Here is an 18,874-nt window from a genome sequence, read left to right as displayed (position 1 = left end):
TGGTACTTCGACGAAATTAATTCAAATGCGATCGCCGTCGATTCGACGACGTTTATTGAATATCGATTACATCAAGAGTATATATTTGCCGTAAAATATTGTTTGATGTGGTACTTTAACGCAAGGTCCCGGAGATACTTTTAAACATTGGACATTATATTTAACGACCGTATTTTATCTGCGCGCTGTTTGCGGAACTCAATGGTAAACTATTTGACGCCGCGCCCTTTAACCGACAAAATAAATAAATACAAATAGATAAGAAATAGATTACGTGGTTAAACGCGTGCAGAGCACGGCCCTTTATGGAGATGTACTGCACACCGTTACGATATCAAAGTCTCCCGCGCAGACCACACGGCTGACATCAAAGAACTGAGGTCCGCATCAATAACACTGACTATAAATCGCGTTTCTAAAACGATAAAATTCTTAAGCGTGATACTACGCTTTATTATTTTATTATTCACTAAAAAATTGTAGAATAATGCCTAGCATCACACGTACTATGTATACTTTTACAATTGGTAAATCCTACCAACATTATACACACAACGTTCAACCAGTCGCTTTAAAAGTAAGTATAGCCAAGACAATAATATGATATTTATCCTGGGTCTAACGATTTGAAATATTTACGATGACCAATCCGAACTGAATTCCATTCAACAATGGTTATTACTAAATAGTTACGTTTATTTTCGATTTCAATACCGTTTGTTGAAAATTGTAATGTCTTGATAAGATTTCTTTATATATATTATAATACTCGTAATAAGTTAATAATTAAAAACAAAGAAACAATAAATAAATAATGTATTAAAATATGGAAATATGAGTACATTAATTATCGTTTCATAACTTATTTCATTATAAAATTAATGAAAAATCGTACATAGTGTGTAGGTGCTTTTTAAACAACACGACGTCGTGCATCTGTGCATATCTCATGATTCTCGTCTCACTCACAAACACTATTAATTAAACAAATGTGATAAGTGCATACATAAATCGTAAATTCCAGCGACGGTATAATAATATACTCGTATTAAAACACCTTAATATGTTTAAAACATTTTAGTCGTTTGAATACCCTTCTATAGTACTCATAAAAATGCATTTTAGACGTCTAAAGCCCTCTTTAAAGATCGCAGACGATACAAAAGTGTTTAAATATGCAAAATAAATGTATGTATTTCCGAGAGACATTACTGAACAGGATAATTGAGTCATAATTTACTTTTAGGGTTTTGTCTTTTCCATCTCCGTACAGCGTTTTAAACAATTTTATACTTTTAATAAATTGCTTCACGTGATACTTCGTCTGTTATTATTTTTTTGTTAAAACGATCGAATGTCTAACTATTCGACACTATATTATTACGCTAATTGATAATAATAATTATCATTATCGTTAAACGTGTAGACTTTAAGTTCATAAAAAATGTACAATATTTTGTTTTTCAACAATGGATCAATTTTTAGTCATCGTGCTGACGCATACTATTTGAAACATCACAAAATAATAATTGTATGAAGGCAACCGTTATAAACAAGTTTTTTTTAATCTATTCGTCAATTTATTTATTTATTCGTGAAGAAAATGATAGTTACAATATTTTTTCTCCATTGTTACAAAATACAAATAATGTTAAATTAAATTAATATTCTTACTATCGAAAAATATGATATATCTCAGAATCCATCTGGATAATTATATATTCAATAAACCACCTGCAATTAGGAAGCCACTAAAAAATCAAGTTTCTATTAAAAATCGAACTCATTTTAATATGATTGCTTAGGGACAGCAAGAATTTATATGTGTTCGTTTACGATGTTTGCAGGCAGACACTTTTGTGCGAAAAAAGGTATACCCTTATATCAAAGATCTAACTTGGTATAACTTTGCGTGAACTCAACCCACGTTATCCCGAAATGTCAAAACGTGCACCAAACGATGCGTATTAATTTTCTAGTATTTGCAAGTGTTTTTGTGACGTTTGTAAGTCGCCACGATGTAGCAACAAACTAGTTTTTTAACAATTAACTCAAGTATTTCGTTTAAATTATAATCTAAATAATCTGAAATTATTCAATATGTAGTTAATAGTTGTTTGAAACCAAACATCATTGTTTTTCAAAAAATACCTAATCGAAAACAGACTGTTAAATTTAAAAAAAAACAAACTCAAAATATCAGTGTAGGTTTTTAATGTACAACATATTCTCATAAGTATATTAATAGTAAAAAAGTCACCTTTGGCATCTCGTTATAGTATAATATAAAAATCATAAAATGTATACGTATGATAATTTAAAGTACTATTGAGTAATTTAATGTGACCACGTTGCGATTACGTTATTTTTATATACGTGGTGATTGTAATAACTAGCAATGTTCAATTTTTGACTAATAATTAAAGGTTTAAAAGATTTTTGATAACCAACCAGAAAATATTTCTTTTTTTTAAGAAATAATGGTTTCTTAGAGATAATTATTACGGTTTAAGACTTTGAAATGAGTTTTCAATTAAGTCGGTCGATGTACTTTCGATTTACTTTTAATGTAATATCTGTATATGCTAACTGTTTCATAAAATGTTTAATTCTTCACAATTAATGAGGAAAAACCTTTCATGTTTTAAAAAAAAAATGCGAAATCACTCCAAAGCTATAAATAGAAGTACGTATTGAGTCACTTCCAACGCGATTCCTCTTACGCGTCGTCTGGGGTTAAATAATTCTTTTATAAACAAAAAAAAATGATATTGAAAAAGAGACTAAAACCATGTAAAAAGAGAGACTAAAACCATGTTAAAGAATTCAGATTATGAAAATGTTAATGGAAATTTTCATTAATAGCGTTTTTCATCAAAGTTTCTTTTATAAATATATTATTCATTTGTTATTTTAGTGTTTACCTAATGAAATACACTATACTGAACACGGTTTTTAAATGAAAGTAGTAATTAAGTTAGTAAAAATAAAGATGTATAGTTAAATACATTTTTGTATAATTTTTTCAAAATAAATCAATACCTTACACCTATTTTTATTGATGATAATTGTATAATCATTTATCTTCATTATTATTATTATTATTTTTTTTTTTTAATGTAAATGTGAGTACATCTTGTCATATTCATTATGTATCATATACTATTTATTCTTCCCTAAAAATTCATATTTCTATATTGGTATCTGTTACTTACAATCAAAACAAAATTATATATGTATAATGTATATTAATACTTACATATTATAATATTATAATTGTATGGTTAGCTGGAATTTTTTGCTTAAACTACAAGATAAAACTGCATAAACTATTTATATGAAAACAATATCACTTTAACTTACTATATTGTTTTAACTGTTTTTTTTTTTTTACTATTTAACAATTTAAAATAGTATAAAACATACTAATCATATGAGGTAGATTATTGATATTATACGTTACTATTATTATTGTGGTTCGATAACTATTCACGCTTATCTTTATTATCGTAAAATACCTGTAAATATCCATAAACATGATGGTAAATAAAATAAAATATGATTATATTTAATTATTATAATCGATTTTCATATCAAAGTTTAAGATTATCGTTTAACAAATCCAAATACCAAATAAATATAAGTACTATTATATACTACTTATATGTAAATGAGTGATAATATTAATTGTTGTGTCAAAATGAAACACGTGAAGTTTTAAGTCCTCGAATTGTTTGTAATTCCTGACACATTAAATTGACACCCGTAATAATATTATAATTTATAATGATGACGATAACAATATTATTATGTAAAACGCTTTCCGTCAGTCCTGGCACCGTTAAATCTTGACTCTGTTTAATTAGACGACTGTTGGTTGAGACGTAAGCCGATTATTCACTGAGAGCTTTGATACAGTTGATCAACACCTTAGTTGTTATTAAATTACGCATGCTATACATTTATACGTATGCATCGTGCTCAGTGTTCTATAATTACATGCGAATATTATACACGGCTGGAACGTTTATTGGCCTGCCCTCGTGTTCCATCAGTTGCAGTCGACATTATACATGCAAGTTGTTGTATTAATATAATTACCTGAAATTGGATTCAAATTATATTATATCCTTAAGTAGAATGGTTTTTAATTTTTAGTAGTAGGTACGCTAAACAAATATAGTCTATAGTTTACGCTATTTATGTATTGGATATTAGATTTCTTTCTTTACTTAATAAACCCTGAAGGTTTCACAAAAAACTTTTCTACCATCTGTTATATAATATGTTTGAAAAGTTTAAATGTCGAATAAAATGTAATATAGTTTTTGACGTGAACTGTAAAAAACAGTAATAAAAATAACAATAAACTCTGAATTTGATTAAAATATTAATATATATTTTTCATGCGAAACATTATGACTAATGTGCATATATTATTGTAAACATGTTTAAAAAGTTTGTGTAGTCGACTACAGTCGTCTAATTATATCACGCAATTAACAACGGCGTACGATGCGACGATATTGTTAACATGTAAACTGTAGGTACACAAGTCGGGACTTTCAGAATATTAAAAAAATAAAAACAACCACGATAAAACGACAGAATCATTACACTAGATATTATTTCTCATCACGATTACCAAACCAAACCGTAAGTGGCAAAGAGGAGAGGAATATATTTGATAAAATACAGATTTGTATATTGTTTCTTAATATGAAAATACGCTTTAATACGCTTTTGATGTACCTACAGACCGGTGTCGAGCGGTGATTTGTATTCCGTTCGTCGGAATACAAAACACACAAAGCGTGGAAAAAACCAGAACAAAACAACGGAAAAACTTTATCAATTTTTTCCGGCACTCGACGGGGAAAACCCCGATCCTTCATTGAGTACAGAGACGGGACCCAAGCATTGAAGCACGGACACACTTTGTATGCTAGTCGGGGGTCGGCCGCGCGCGTGTGACTGCCGCGCCCCCAACCACTCCGGTCACGTCGGTTCTTAAACATCGGATATGCGTTTCTCTTTCTCTCCCTGTCTGTCAATATCTGTCTCTGTTGGTCTCTATGTCGATGCGCTTGGCTATCTCTGTCTGTTCGGACGTCTTTCATTTTCCGAAACCGATTCATAAGATACGCACGCGGCCAGCATCGTCGCACCGCAACAGATGTGACTCGTCCAATATAACGCGTTTTTCGAGTGAAATTCGAGAGACATCTCGCTATATAATATATCCGTCAGTAAAACATGTAACACAATAACAGTACGTGATAATAATATATAATAAAACCATGTATTTACTGTACAACGTGAATAATATCATATACCGTAGACGATGGTTCGCGTACTCTGTTGCTGAGGGGCTACATCGCATTCCTTCGTCAACCGGTTGAGAAGAATTTTCAAATTTCTCATCAAAGTCTACACATCTATTATTTGCAGCCACTTGAAAATGTATTACAGACATCCACCGATCGTCCCAGGAGACGATGGCGATTTCGCTGTATTTCGTTCATATGCTGTGTTTCTTGATTACAGAGAATAAATATGTTTCTGATAAAATTTAATTCAATTAGCCGAAACGTACGTACGTTTATTAATTGTAAATAGAGCTTTTAGTTTGTTTTCAAAACGTATTTACGGTGATCATGGAAAAAAAAAGCTGGTTTCAATATTTCAATACAAATGTTACGAACAATATTTAAACGAGCTGGAACTTGTGTAGATTAATTTCCACATTTCGTAGAAAATTCACTCATTCATCTCGTTTTTATTTTTTTAATTGAATTATGACGTTCATTTTTTTTTTATTATTATGTAACTATCGGCAAATAAAAATAAACCTTTTTTTTTTACTAAAAGTCTAGAAATGGTTTTTTGGATGTATTAATATGGTTTTAATTAAATACTTTATAAACACAACCATACATAAAAAAAAAAAAAAATAGAATAATGAACAAAAATAAAATGTGAATATTAATTATTAATACTAAATGTTTAATATTTCAAGATGATTTACAGTAACCATCATGTATAATATTTATATATTTATATGCTTATAAACTAAATTAATATTTAATAACACACTAAAATCAAATAAATATCTTATTTTATTGCCAATGTAGATTCAACTCACTGCATTGTTTAGTACAATAGCATACTATAATAAGTGTTGAGTTCTCGCAATACAATTACTTGAAACATTTTGTTACAATTTAATTTCAACCATCAAACTCCATTCAAATTAAAACATAAATTCATTAAAATAATTAATTCAACCATAACATAATATAATTTTAGCGATGATTATTATAGTATTATTATGTTATTATTTAATTTGAAAAATCAAACAATAGTATTTATACACTAAATACTGTTTTTGTTTTTATAAACCTATGTTCAATATAATATTCATTAAAAACCATATAGACTTTTTATTAGTTACATTATTTGGTTTACGACCTTAAGAATAATATGATTGTTCAACTGTTATTATTGTCGAAACACCATCAACACTCACTAATTCAAACATATGACTTTCTTAAAAGTATGAAATATTACTCTGTTATCATATTTTTAATTGGAATAATATTTAATTTATTAAATCTATCCTATTAAACTTTAAAATAGTTAAAATTTTAATGATAACTAATTGAAAGCTCATCCTGCATTCTCATCTTCCTAAACACCATTCAAGTTATGAAAAGATAATATTGAAATGCTTAAGATTTTTTTATTTTCTTATATCAGAATAAATCTATTGACTACTCCTAATGCATTGTGCCTTGTTAACTTGAATGAATATTATTTTAACTATACGAGTATTCTGTTTCTATGTCTAAACGTTTTAATGTGTTATATATATTAATTAAATATCGATAATAATTATTATTTATTTTTGTAAATTATATGATTTACCTATCATCTCACATTAATCGCATGAGTTAATAGAGTATAATATTCTTCTTATATAATTTACATAAGTTCTCAGTAGAAATTAATTAATTTATAGTAATGATTAACTTTTCACTGTAGATTAAATTAAATCAAATAAATAACAAAAAGCCATTTGACTAGAGAGCACTTTAATAGTTTAATAATTCTGTATATGATGATAGTCTATATCGTGCATTATGGTTTATTACACTAATAAAGTCATATTTATTAACATAATATAGATGTTTGCAACGTGATTCAAAAGCTAAAAAATATTAATAAAATTATATTATATTTACACCTTAATTTTACTAAATGAAGACGGGTACCCTAGTACTTAAGAAAAGCAATTTGTGTATTTAAGTTCTATAAAAAAAAATACGTATAATTTACGACATACCGCTTTTAATATCATATTTACCTTGAATGTTTAACAAAATTTATTGCATTTTAATTTTAATAAGCAATAGTTATTTACATTTATTGAAAATCTTTACTAGAATTTTTATTATAAATTAAACATAAATGAATATATTGTAATACGTAATAATAATTAGTAGATAACATTATTATTTACTATTATTATATTATGCAATTATATTTTGGAATATGGTACATAAAAACTATAAGCTACTGAATGATAAGTAATTTGTTCATAAATATTTATCTTATTTCTTTTTACTTAAAAAAAAGGTTTAACTACGGATAAAGTATACGAGTTATCTTTTAAACTTAGAATATTACTTAAGTTTTATGTCTTCAATTTATTTTTAAAAGCAATTAAAAGCCGGTATAATTAAAAAAAAAAATGCATAGAAACTATAATCTTTAAATTTATGTTTTAAAAATTGTATAGTATAAAAACATACTAATTTATCATTTCTAAGAAAATAGTATGTTATAATTTTATAATTTAATGCAAATTTAAATTTTTTATTACATTTTAGAATTAATCAAAAAGAATTATCCATTCATATTATTATTTTTTCTCAAAAATATAATTGATTATAACTTGAAGTAATATGGTTCTGAATTTCATATACAAGATACATATTGATATATTAATTTACTTATGCCGTTGTTTTAGTTGTATGTATATTGTATATACATAAAAAAATGAATAATGATAAATATTTGTTATAGTATTATGTATTTATGTCATATGGTAATATTTATATTTATTATGTATTAAGTGTTTATTATAATATTTTTGTCGTTAAAATCAAAACACCACCATCAATACACACAAAATGATTCGTAAAAAAAATTATATAAAAACCAAAGCATAAATGAACCACATTTAGGAAAACATCCTACCATTTAAGAGGTGATGATCTCAGTAAAAAAAGCTACAATAGCTATAGTAGCATATTATGTAACTTATTATCAATGTAAAACACAATATATACCAACAACTCAACATTTTAGATTCTGAGGGGAGCGATGAATATATTAATTTTACAATAATGAGTGTTATTTACCTTTATTTTTATATCAACATCGCCTTTTGGGGCAATAAAAATACATAGATTTTCAATTTTAAGAGCTACTTATAATAAAAATTTAGATGTGGTTTGTACTTTAAAAGTTTAAGAATAAAAATTCGCAAATAAATTTCACAGTAAACTGAAAATATGAAAAACTAAACATAACTGTAATGCATTTTACTAGTAATCGGTAAAATATATATATTTTTTTTTAATGTTTGATCCTTTTTTAGTTTGTTTTGATTTTTTTAAATTTCGATAAAACAATTTTCGTTGGTTACATAATCTTGGAAATATATTACAATGTTCCTCAAGTTTTTAATTAAAAATATAAATATAAAGTTATTTCCATAAACGATATATACATATCACAATATTTGTTTAAGCATTCACAACTTTAATGTTAACAAAATTCAATAAAATCTCAAAAATTAGAAAATTATAAAAAATGATAACTAAAATTGTATAAGTCAGTACAAAATTCCCATACATTTTTCTATTTATATACAATATATATATATATAATAAAAAGTTAATTATAAAATCACATTACTTTTCTATGTTTGTTTAAAATGTTTAAGCCGTTCGTAAGCTTATTAGCTTATTAGTTATACATTTTTATAGTCAATAGGTATTAATAATATAATATAATTATAAAAATATTGGTAATATAGATATATCTTTTTTTTTGTTTTTATTTTAGAAACAAATATTTGTTTTATAAATTAGTTAATAAATATAAAGTTCCTAATGAAAAATTTTCTCCACTCAAAATAATTTTTCCGTGTATACTGATATATCACTGTCCATTGAACTCAAATTTAACAAAACCATTACGGTGACCCGTTCGACATCTAATGTACAGCCAATTAGCCAATTATAAATTTATCTAGCTGTAATGATAGAATTATAAACAAAAAAAAAGTGTTTTCAATTATCCTGATACTTGTGTATTATTGTTTTAATCGAAAGCCCGAGAGATATAGACACGTCAAATATGCAATGCTGTTGTTTTTCGTAATTTCAAACTATCGTAAAGTATTATACGTATTTCAACAAATACAGCAGCCACCGTCGCGAGATAACAAAATAATAGTAATAATAATAATAATCAGATACATAAAAAAAAAAGAAAATACGAACGCATTATGACGGTTCTGAGAGAAAAACTTTGCCTGTCATCGGTTTTCCTACTCCCTGTGTCGTCTCAGCCATGCCCACCTCCACCCAGTGCACTCAACCACCATCAGCTCTCGTGGCGGCCGAGGTATTTTATAATATGGTTCACGGGATACGCGATGGTGGCGGTGGCAGATAGGGTAGACGGAGGTCGGATCTCGATTACTATAAACCATTATTACGATGTTCGTTCGTCTGGATTATCGTATTTCTATAGGCCCATCAAATACCGGCGGCACAGACAGGACGCATGGATCCAGTCCAGAATTTTCCCACAGACGGCGGCGATGATGATAATATTCAGATAACATAATATAATCTTTCCCAGTCTGCCGAACACACGCCGGGCAAGAAATCCCTATATTATTATTATCATTATTATTATTATTATTATTATTATTATTATTATTATTACCTATTAAAAAAATATATACCAAACCGAATTATTATTGTGCGCCGGCATTCTCTGCAATCACTGAAAATCCTCGGGTTTATTATATTATTTATTTATTTATTATTATTATTATTATTTACGATGAAAAATGCGCTAACGACAAACAAGAGTCTCATTCGTACAGCATAAAGTGTATACTGCATATACATTATTCCCCAACGGGGAAAACCGCGCTGTAAACCTATCGATAACTAACATCGATGCACATTGGCCTAATAACAAATTATAAAAATTTACGAACAAAGGTTTTATTTTTACTACAAAAATCCACGGATGATTTCGCTATCAATTATTATGATAGTCCCAATCTACAATGAACACTCAAGTACCACGATTATTATCAGGTATAATATTGTATTATTTTAAAAGCGTTAAATTATGCATGATTCCGAAAAAATGGTACCATATTGCCAAAATATGAAAATATATAAATAGATACATGAAATCGGTTCTAGAACTGAGTTAGTCGTGACTCAGGAGTTTACCCCAAATCGATGGTCTACTTCTATACGGACATAACAATTTTAAACAGTTATAACTAATATTCAATAATCATTCAAAGTTCGATTTTTATGCATACACATTTTTAATTAAGTATTCTGCGTAGGGATAATATGAAATAATAATAAGTAAAAAAAATTATGTTTACTATCAAATTATAAATACTAAAAATAATAAAGATAAATAAAATTTTAAAATATAATTTATTTAAAAAAAAAAAAAATGTTCGATGACTTCAAATTATAAAAAGTAATTTCATTTCATTTCAAAAAAAAAAAAAAAAAAATTAATATTTACTTATCAAGAATTTGCATTTTTATGTTTTAAATACTTACTCTGTATAAGAAATATGATTTATGATTAATTTCATATGAATATGTTTCAAAGTCTCATGACTTATTATTCAATCCAAAAAAAAATAAATAAATAAAAATGTTACACATTTATAATAACAGAAAAACATATTAAAATATGTAACACTACGGCACTGTGAATATTCAAAATAATACCATGAATTTCCCTTTATCGATGTGTACGAATATTTTTTTTAATATTGTTTTAAATTACAATCAATAAAATCTAATAAACAAAAAAACAAATGAGATTTTTTAAAACATTTACTAATCAGTTATACAATCATCGAATGAGCATAAAATATTCCCATTCTATTTCTACAACCATTCCTGAAATCAAATGATTCATTTTATGACACCATCAAATATAAAAAAAATACACATCTGAGCCCCTGGCACCCTTGAGAGTAATTCAGATTTGAAACAAACAACTTTAATTTCAGCACTCAAGACATTCTCAGTTACCTAACTTTTTATTGAGTTCAGTATTTCAAAATGTTGGACATGATAAACTTCTATTAAAACTTCTACCTATTAAGTTCTTAACTATCGTTATAATGCATTTTTATTATTATAAATGTATGATTCTAGTGAAATAATTTTAATATTATATTTTATGTTTAATATTTTTCTGAAAAAAAAATCATTAAAATAATTAATTAATAATCTACATAAATCGAATGTTTAACTTATAGCATTTTATGTAAATAACTAATCAATTCAATTTTATTAAAATAGCAATTCATTGAGTAATGAGTATAATGTTGAAGGAAAGTGGATATATATAGCTATAAATAATGTACTATAACCAATAACTAATATAGAATATACCAATTTAATGAATTGAAATATAGAATAATATTATTTAGTGTCTATAAGAAAAAATGTTTAAATGAAAAATTATTTGTTTTAGTAAATGGTAATAAATTTAGATCACTATATTATTTTATAAAGACGAATTTATGATGGTTAATATTTAAGAAACTACTTTATATCACAAAAAAAAAAATTAAAAATATAAAGCGATAAAAAACATTTTTTATTGTATAGTGTCACATGTTTTGCTGCAAAGGAAAATGTAAGTTTTTTATTTGTGGGCACCATACAATTTATAGGTATTTGAAATTATTAAAATCATTAATCATCTTGTTCACATATTTCAAACTATAACAATATTCTGACAGAACGTAATATAATATTCAAAACTATTCACTGATGAGTGAATAGTTACGCTAGTGCATCACCAACGTAGATGTACTCGTACTAACGTGGTTGATACTATAATTGTGTCAACATAATTAGCTGAGCTCGATTATTTGAGTGGTTAAAAATTATAATAATTGTCTGTAATATTAAATGTATGACCATTAAGTAATTATTTCATAATATTGGTTTAAAGCAATAATGAACAAGTCATTTGTAGAAACAAATAATAGTCAATAGTCATTGAGCTAAATCAACCGAATTGGTAAAGAGGTGAACATTGCTTAGTCTCTACCCTCATACAGCCACATTACACTAGTAGGACCAGATAGTAACTTAAAAAAAAAAATTCATCAATTTTTTTAAAATACATAATATATTTATCGATTCAATACATGCTTACAAATAACTAATCTATTATTTGATGTTCTATTTAATAAAATATAAAAAACAATTGCAGACTTGGCTAAGCTTTTAGTTAAAAAAAAATAATAATAAGTGATTAGAAATTGTTAATGGCTGCTATTGTTGTGGTATCACAAACAATTTTGTAGATAAGCATCAGTTTTTTTTTACAGACCATGAAACCTTTTATTGTTTTTATCCATTTCCCTTAAAAATCCAAGTCTAATGAGTTCCACAAGAGTAAGGTTTTTTCTATAAGTTCTCGAACAATAGTATATCCATTCAGTCAATAAAAACATTATTTAAAAAAAAAAAAACACATAGATTACTTTTAATCCAGCAAAAAGTTGCTGCCGATATCCATTGTCTAACAAAGAGTGTTGAATTTCTAATTAGACCTTTTGCCAATCAATATTAACACCAAATATACTCTATTATTTTATTTTAAACATCGAAAAAGAACTATAAATTGATTGGATATTTACCATCATAAAAATTATTTCAGCCAGACATTATATTTTCTAGATTATATAAAGATATATTTTATTATTAATTGTTAGTATACACATCTATATAAATGCATGCTATTAATTGAAGATACTTATTATTTTGAGAAAAATGTTACGTACAATAGATGTGCCATACATAATACAATTCTATCTTTTTATACTGCCCATATTCTATTTTGTACCCAACATTTATTGAAAAAACTTCTTTACACATTTAGTTTTTAAACGATAACCTATGTTTTTTTTTTTAATTTTACACTCTAAAATAAAATAATATTAATCAAACTATTGACTTTTATCAAATACTTAAGTCCTGTTTTAGATTCTAAGAGAACCGATAATAAATATAAATATATATTAATTATGTATGTAATATGCAACACTAAATATACTCAAAAAATGTGCTTATCTGCAACTTTAAGTATGATTTCTGAAAACAAATTTGATAAAGTTTATATTTTAAAGAATTTGAAATTTAAAATTTCTAAAAAAATAAATAATGTTGCAGGTAATCGATTTTTTTTTTTTTATTAAAAAAAAAAACAAATAACCATAAATATTTAAAAATGTTCCTCGATACTTTATACTATAATTTCCTATACATGATAAAGTGTTAAAGTAAAGTATAAATTATAAGCATACAAAATTTCCAGTTTTATTTAGTTTTTTTTTTTTTAATTATTGTTGACAAAAAAATGTTTGCTGAGTAAATAACCTGAGAATTTAATATATGAATACATATAAGTAGTTATTATATTTATATAAAACATAAAAACTATATAAGCACAATAAATTTATTTATTTTTTACAGACAATTTAAGTTCAAATTTTGACAAAATTACATATTTAAGCGATGAGTAATAAAATGTTACTCATCTTGTTAAAGTTATAAAAAAAAAAAAAAAAAATCAGGACTTAAAATGTTAATTTCACTATATGCAGTGATATTTTCAAAATATGTATATTCACATATTATCTATTTATTTTATAAACATATTCCACTGATATATAATAAAGTGGACAGTGGTATTGATTCAAAAGCTATAAATATTTGTGTTAAACATTTAATGAAAATTTCAAAAATTTAATTTTATAATTATGCAAAATATATTAATACATGTTATATAATTATACAAAATTGATTTTATTAATAACCGAACTTGCGTAAAAATTCCCATTTTTCCTTAACGCTTTCCTCTGTTACACACACACACATATGGTATAATCTATAAAGTATTAATATTATATCCTATTATGATAATTAAATATTAATAATAGGATAAATTTAATGTGTTCGATAAAAATTAACTCAACATACCATAATACTACAAGTAAAATAAATTACTTTAATAGCAATATTGAACAAATATAATTTAATGAAATGTAGTTAGTGGTATTGGCTGACTGGCTTTCTTCGTTAAAAATCATTGTTCATATTATTCAATTATATATCATTGAATTTAAATTCGATGTATTAATTATGATAACTCACAGACCGCAGTACACCTACTTTACCACAGAATAGTAATCTATCCATCCAAATTGTATTTCTTTTAAAGTATATAAGTAATTTAGCTTAGACAAAATAGCAGAGTTACATTAAAGATAACTAATAAAGGGTTCAATATTTTATACGTTTATATTTTTCAATATACTTAATGTTAACTATGGAAAGAATTATTATAATATAAGTAAATATATATTATTTTTTAAACCACGTCGTAGTATGATTCAATAATTTTTTTTTAGAGGTTAAAATCGTAATTGTGAAAATACAATTTAAAACAATTTATAAATGTTACTTTAATATAAGATTAAATTAAGTTAATGAAAATTGATAAGAGTTTGTTATTTAACAGAATGGCATATTATTACATTGTACTGAATGACTATATAGGTACCGTATTCAATAGCTTTATGAAAAATGAATGCTGTACCCTATAATAATAACTTATAACCCATAATCGTATTAGAAAATAATGAAAATGGTTTACTTATTTAATATGGACCTATAAGTATATGAACAGATCATTCTGGCTTAACAGTTTTTCTATTATCAACATGTTTTTATTATTTATGGTTGTACATTACTTCTACATTATTCTTCCTATATTTTCAAAAATAATAATTACAATTATATTAGAGTTTAAAATATTAAATTTTACATTCAACTGAATTATTTGCAAGGTGATTTCCAAAAGATTTTAAGTAAATATGGTTTATGATAAAAAAAAAAAAAATCCAACGGAAATACAAGTCACAAGTAACAAAAAATAAACATTAGAAATTATATTTAATTATTATACGATAATTCATGATATTATAATATTATATTATATTTTTAGCTAAATCATCTTATAATGATTTTATTGTAAAACATCATTATTATTATTTATACATTAATTTTAATTATATTTATTTTTTTCATATGGAAAATCTTATACGCTATTATTATATTGTATCACAAAATAAAAAATAATGAAAATTCATAAAAAAAAAAAGGTGAATTAATTCACACATTTTAGCAAAGTAATTTTAATATAAATATAATTAATGCAATATAATCGTATTAAATTGACATGACGATGATAAATCTTTCAATGCAATATAATTTAAGAAAGAAATAGGTAGTCCCATTTTAATGAAAAGTTCTTAAAAATGTATAATTTTACTATACTAACTATTTTAACTCACAATTTATTACGATAATATTATAATGTTATACGCAATATACCACGTGTAATGTACATCGGTATTCATCATTTTAAATGGGTTTTATTACACAGTATATTATTATTATATTTACACAGGAATTTTGTGATAAATATATGAAATTAAATGTAAAGTTTGGATTGCTTATGTATTTTTTAGGTTTGCATAGATTTGTTAACGTTGGCCTTCGATATAGATTCACATGATATTATAATAATAATATACCTAATGAACATCTTATGCATGCCGTAGAAGCCATATCAGTATTATTAACGGTGAAAGAACAGAAATATTACTAAATATCATAATTTCTCAAATAATAATAATAATTACCAATAGAGCGGTGGTATTCGTTACTTTCCATTATTTTGATTTTTTTTTTTTTGTCGTCTGCGCCCTTTAAACTTTGAGTGTAAATAATTTCGTTGGCCTTTTTTTGTCGCGTATACGCTATACTGTCTGTGACGTTTGTTACGTTGACATCTCGGCAACTTTACGGGTACCGTTAACCATAGCACTATAGTTCCGGCGGTCGTACATTATTATGTACCGTAATAATATATTGCACGATGATAAAACAATAATGACTATGACGATGATTATAATATTAATAATAATAATAATAATAATAAGCGATAGCACAATGTGGCAGAGGAAAAAACGCGCGTGCAGACTGTTTGGCCCGTCAGCTAAAAAAAAATACAAAGACGCCCAGCCGAAAACGACTAACTACGCGACGCGAACTTCGGTCGTCGGATCCGTGGTGTCAGGGCGTGTGCGGTTATAATATAATATACACTTAAACGGTTTCTGCTCACACCGTCCCACCGCTCTCTCCCGAAACACTCGCACCATGACCACTATATATTTCCCGGCGGCGAGCGAGGGGATGGAAAATTAGCGCATATTTATATGCGCCACACATACATAATATTATTTTAACGTTAATAAACCGCCACCCGACCTTACCTCTGAGTGCGGCAGCCGTAAGACCGTCATATACATAGGACGGTATATCGCTATATTACAATAATTATTCTATATACGTATACGCACTATAGTCGCATTCTCGTAACTCGAAACTACTTTTTGCCGAGACTCGCGACCCCGTCCGCGAAACGCCCGATCCAGATCCAGCATCTGCTCGCACTCGACCCCTAGACAAAACGAAAATAATGGCGTTTATTATCGTATACTATCGTATTATTATTATTATTAATAATTCGACGCCACCGCTTAACCATTTGTGGGTAAGTCCGAACACCTCACTCGACATTGTCGTCGACTGGCGAGACTTTGCAGCCCACGCCCTTTTTGTATCTGGTATACATATAATACGATATTGCTTACAATATTGTTATGATTATTATTACTATTATTATTCGTGACCATATTGTCAGACGCAGTATATGAACTCGGAAAAAACCCGCATAGTCGTATTATCACAAAGAAAATTTGGTCCTGCGTTTAATTGCCCAATCCGGCAACAAGATAATATTGTGATCGTTTTTTTTCTTTATTTTTTTTTTTTTTTTTTTGCTTTGCGCTTTTGTCTTGTTCAATATCTATATTTTTTTATTACTATTGTTATTAGTAATATTTTTATAATCATTATGGTTGCTATCAATATCACAGCACACAGTAATTTCTCTATTATTATGATACAATAACAGTGTATAATTGAAACAATGAACAAACTGAAATATCGTTGAATCTTGCCTATATCAATTAATTTGTAGCTCAACTCATAAACGTAATATTTATTAATAACGACAAAATCAATGAAAAATAGTGAACTGAATACCCGATGATCAGCAGGATAATAAAATTAATGACTAATGAGAATTGATCATTTTCAATCATACCTTGTTTCAAAATTAAATTGTAATTAGTATTGTAAGAATATTATATTAAGTAAGCCATTATATTTTTTTAACTACATTTGAATTTGTATATTTTTAATAATTATAAATAATATGTTATGAACAAATATTTCAGACTTTTTCTTCTCATAATATCACACAAACAAAATAAAAAAATTACTTAAAATATTCTTTAAATCCAAAGTTTAAAATAAATATACCATCGCTTCTAATATTTACAAAATATAGTTTCGCTAAATTAAATTCAAAAACTTTAAAAATTTGTTTTGTGCGTAAATTTGGCTTTTAGAATTTTGGAATTGTGCTTTCTTCATTCACACAAAAATGTATGTTTAAAGATTTATTTCTAATGAGATAAATGTTTTATTTGAGGTAAAAAAGTTTTTTGTATTCAGCCATTCGAAAAAAAATAACAAAAGAAAAATAAAGCCAATTAGGTTATTTTTACTACTTAATATTTTATTTTAAATTTTAAAGGAATATAATATACTTAAAATGATTATAATTGATATTTTCTGATATATAAATATTATATATTTTAAATTATATTTTATATTAAAAAGCTACTGTTATATAATTTAGTGTTTTTACAGGAACTATAATATTCATGTTACGCGATAACTGTGTAAAACGATTACACAAAAGAACAAAAGCCGGAAAGCTTGGCGTAAATTATAAAAATTAAAACTTTAGTTGTAATTTTTTTTTAAAGCATATAACTTTTGAAATTATTTACGATATCACCGCTAATTACCACTAAAGTGTTATTTAGATAATCGATATCGCAGTCCGGAATTGTCTGGAGAATTTATGACTAATTTAAAATATTTTTTTATCCTCTTACATAGCATTGTTATTTTTATATGTAGGTCATATTAAGTATAATATATTTGTATTTACTTAAAAACTACTAATCAACGAATCAGTAAAATTGACTCTGAGGTACTTAAAATATCATTTATGAGGACAATTTTTTCAACAAAGAAAGGTAAAAATTACTTATTAAAATTATTTCACTATTAAAGATTAATTTTTACAGGTTGTAATAATATGATAAAATAACTAGATCCAAGTCGTTTTATTTCTTTCAACTAATCACTTGGCATTATGCACTGGGCGCCGTAGTAATAGGACGATTCCAATTAACTTCCAAAAATGTTTCTTTTTTCTTCAATTACATAATAGGTATAATTAATGAAAATTCTCAGCCAAGTTTCCTTTACATGCAATTTGTTTTTAATTG

Source organism: Aphis gossypii, chromosome 2 (genome assembly GCF_020184175.1).
Source record: "Aphis gossypii isolate Hap1 chromosome 2, ASM2018417v2, whole genome shotgun sequence".
NCBI lineage: Eukaryota > Metazoa > Arthropoda > Insecta > Hemiptera > Aphididae > Aphis > Aphis gossypii.
The sequence above is the reverse complement of the archived record's forward strand: the minus strand, read 5'-3'. Positions refer to the sequence as shown.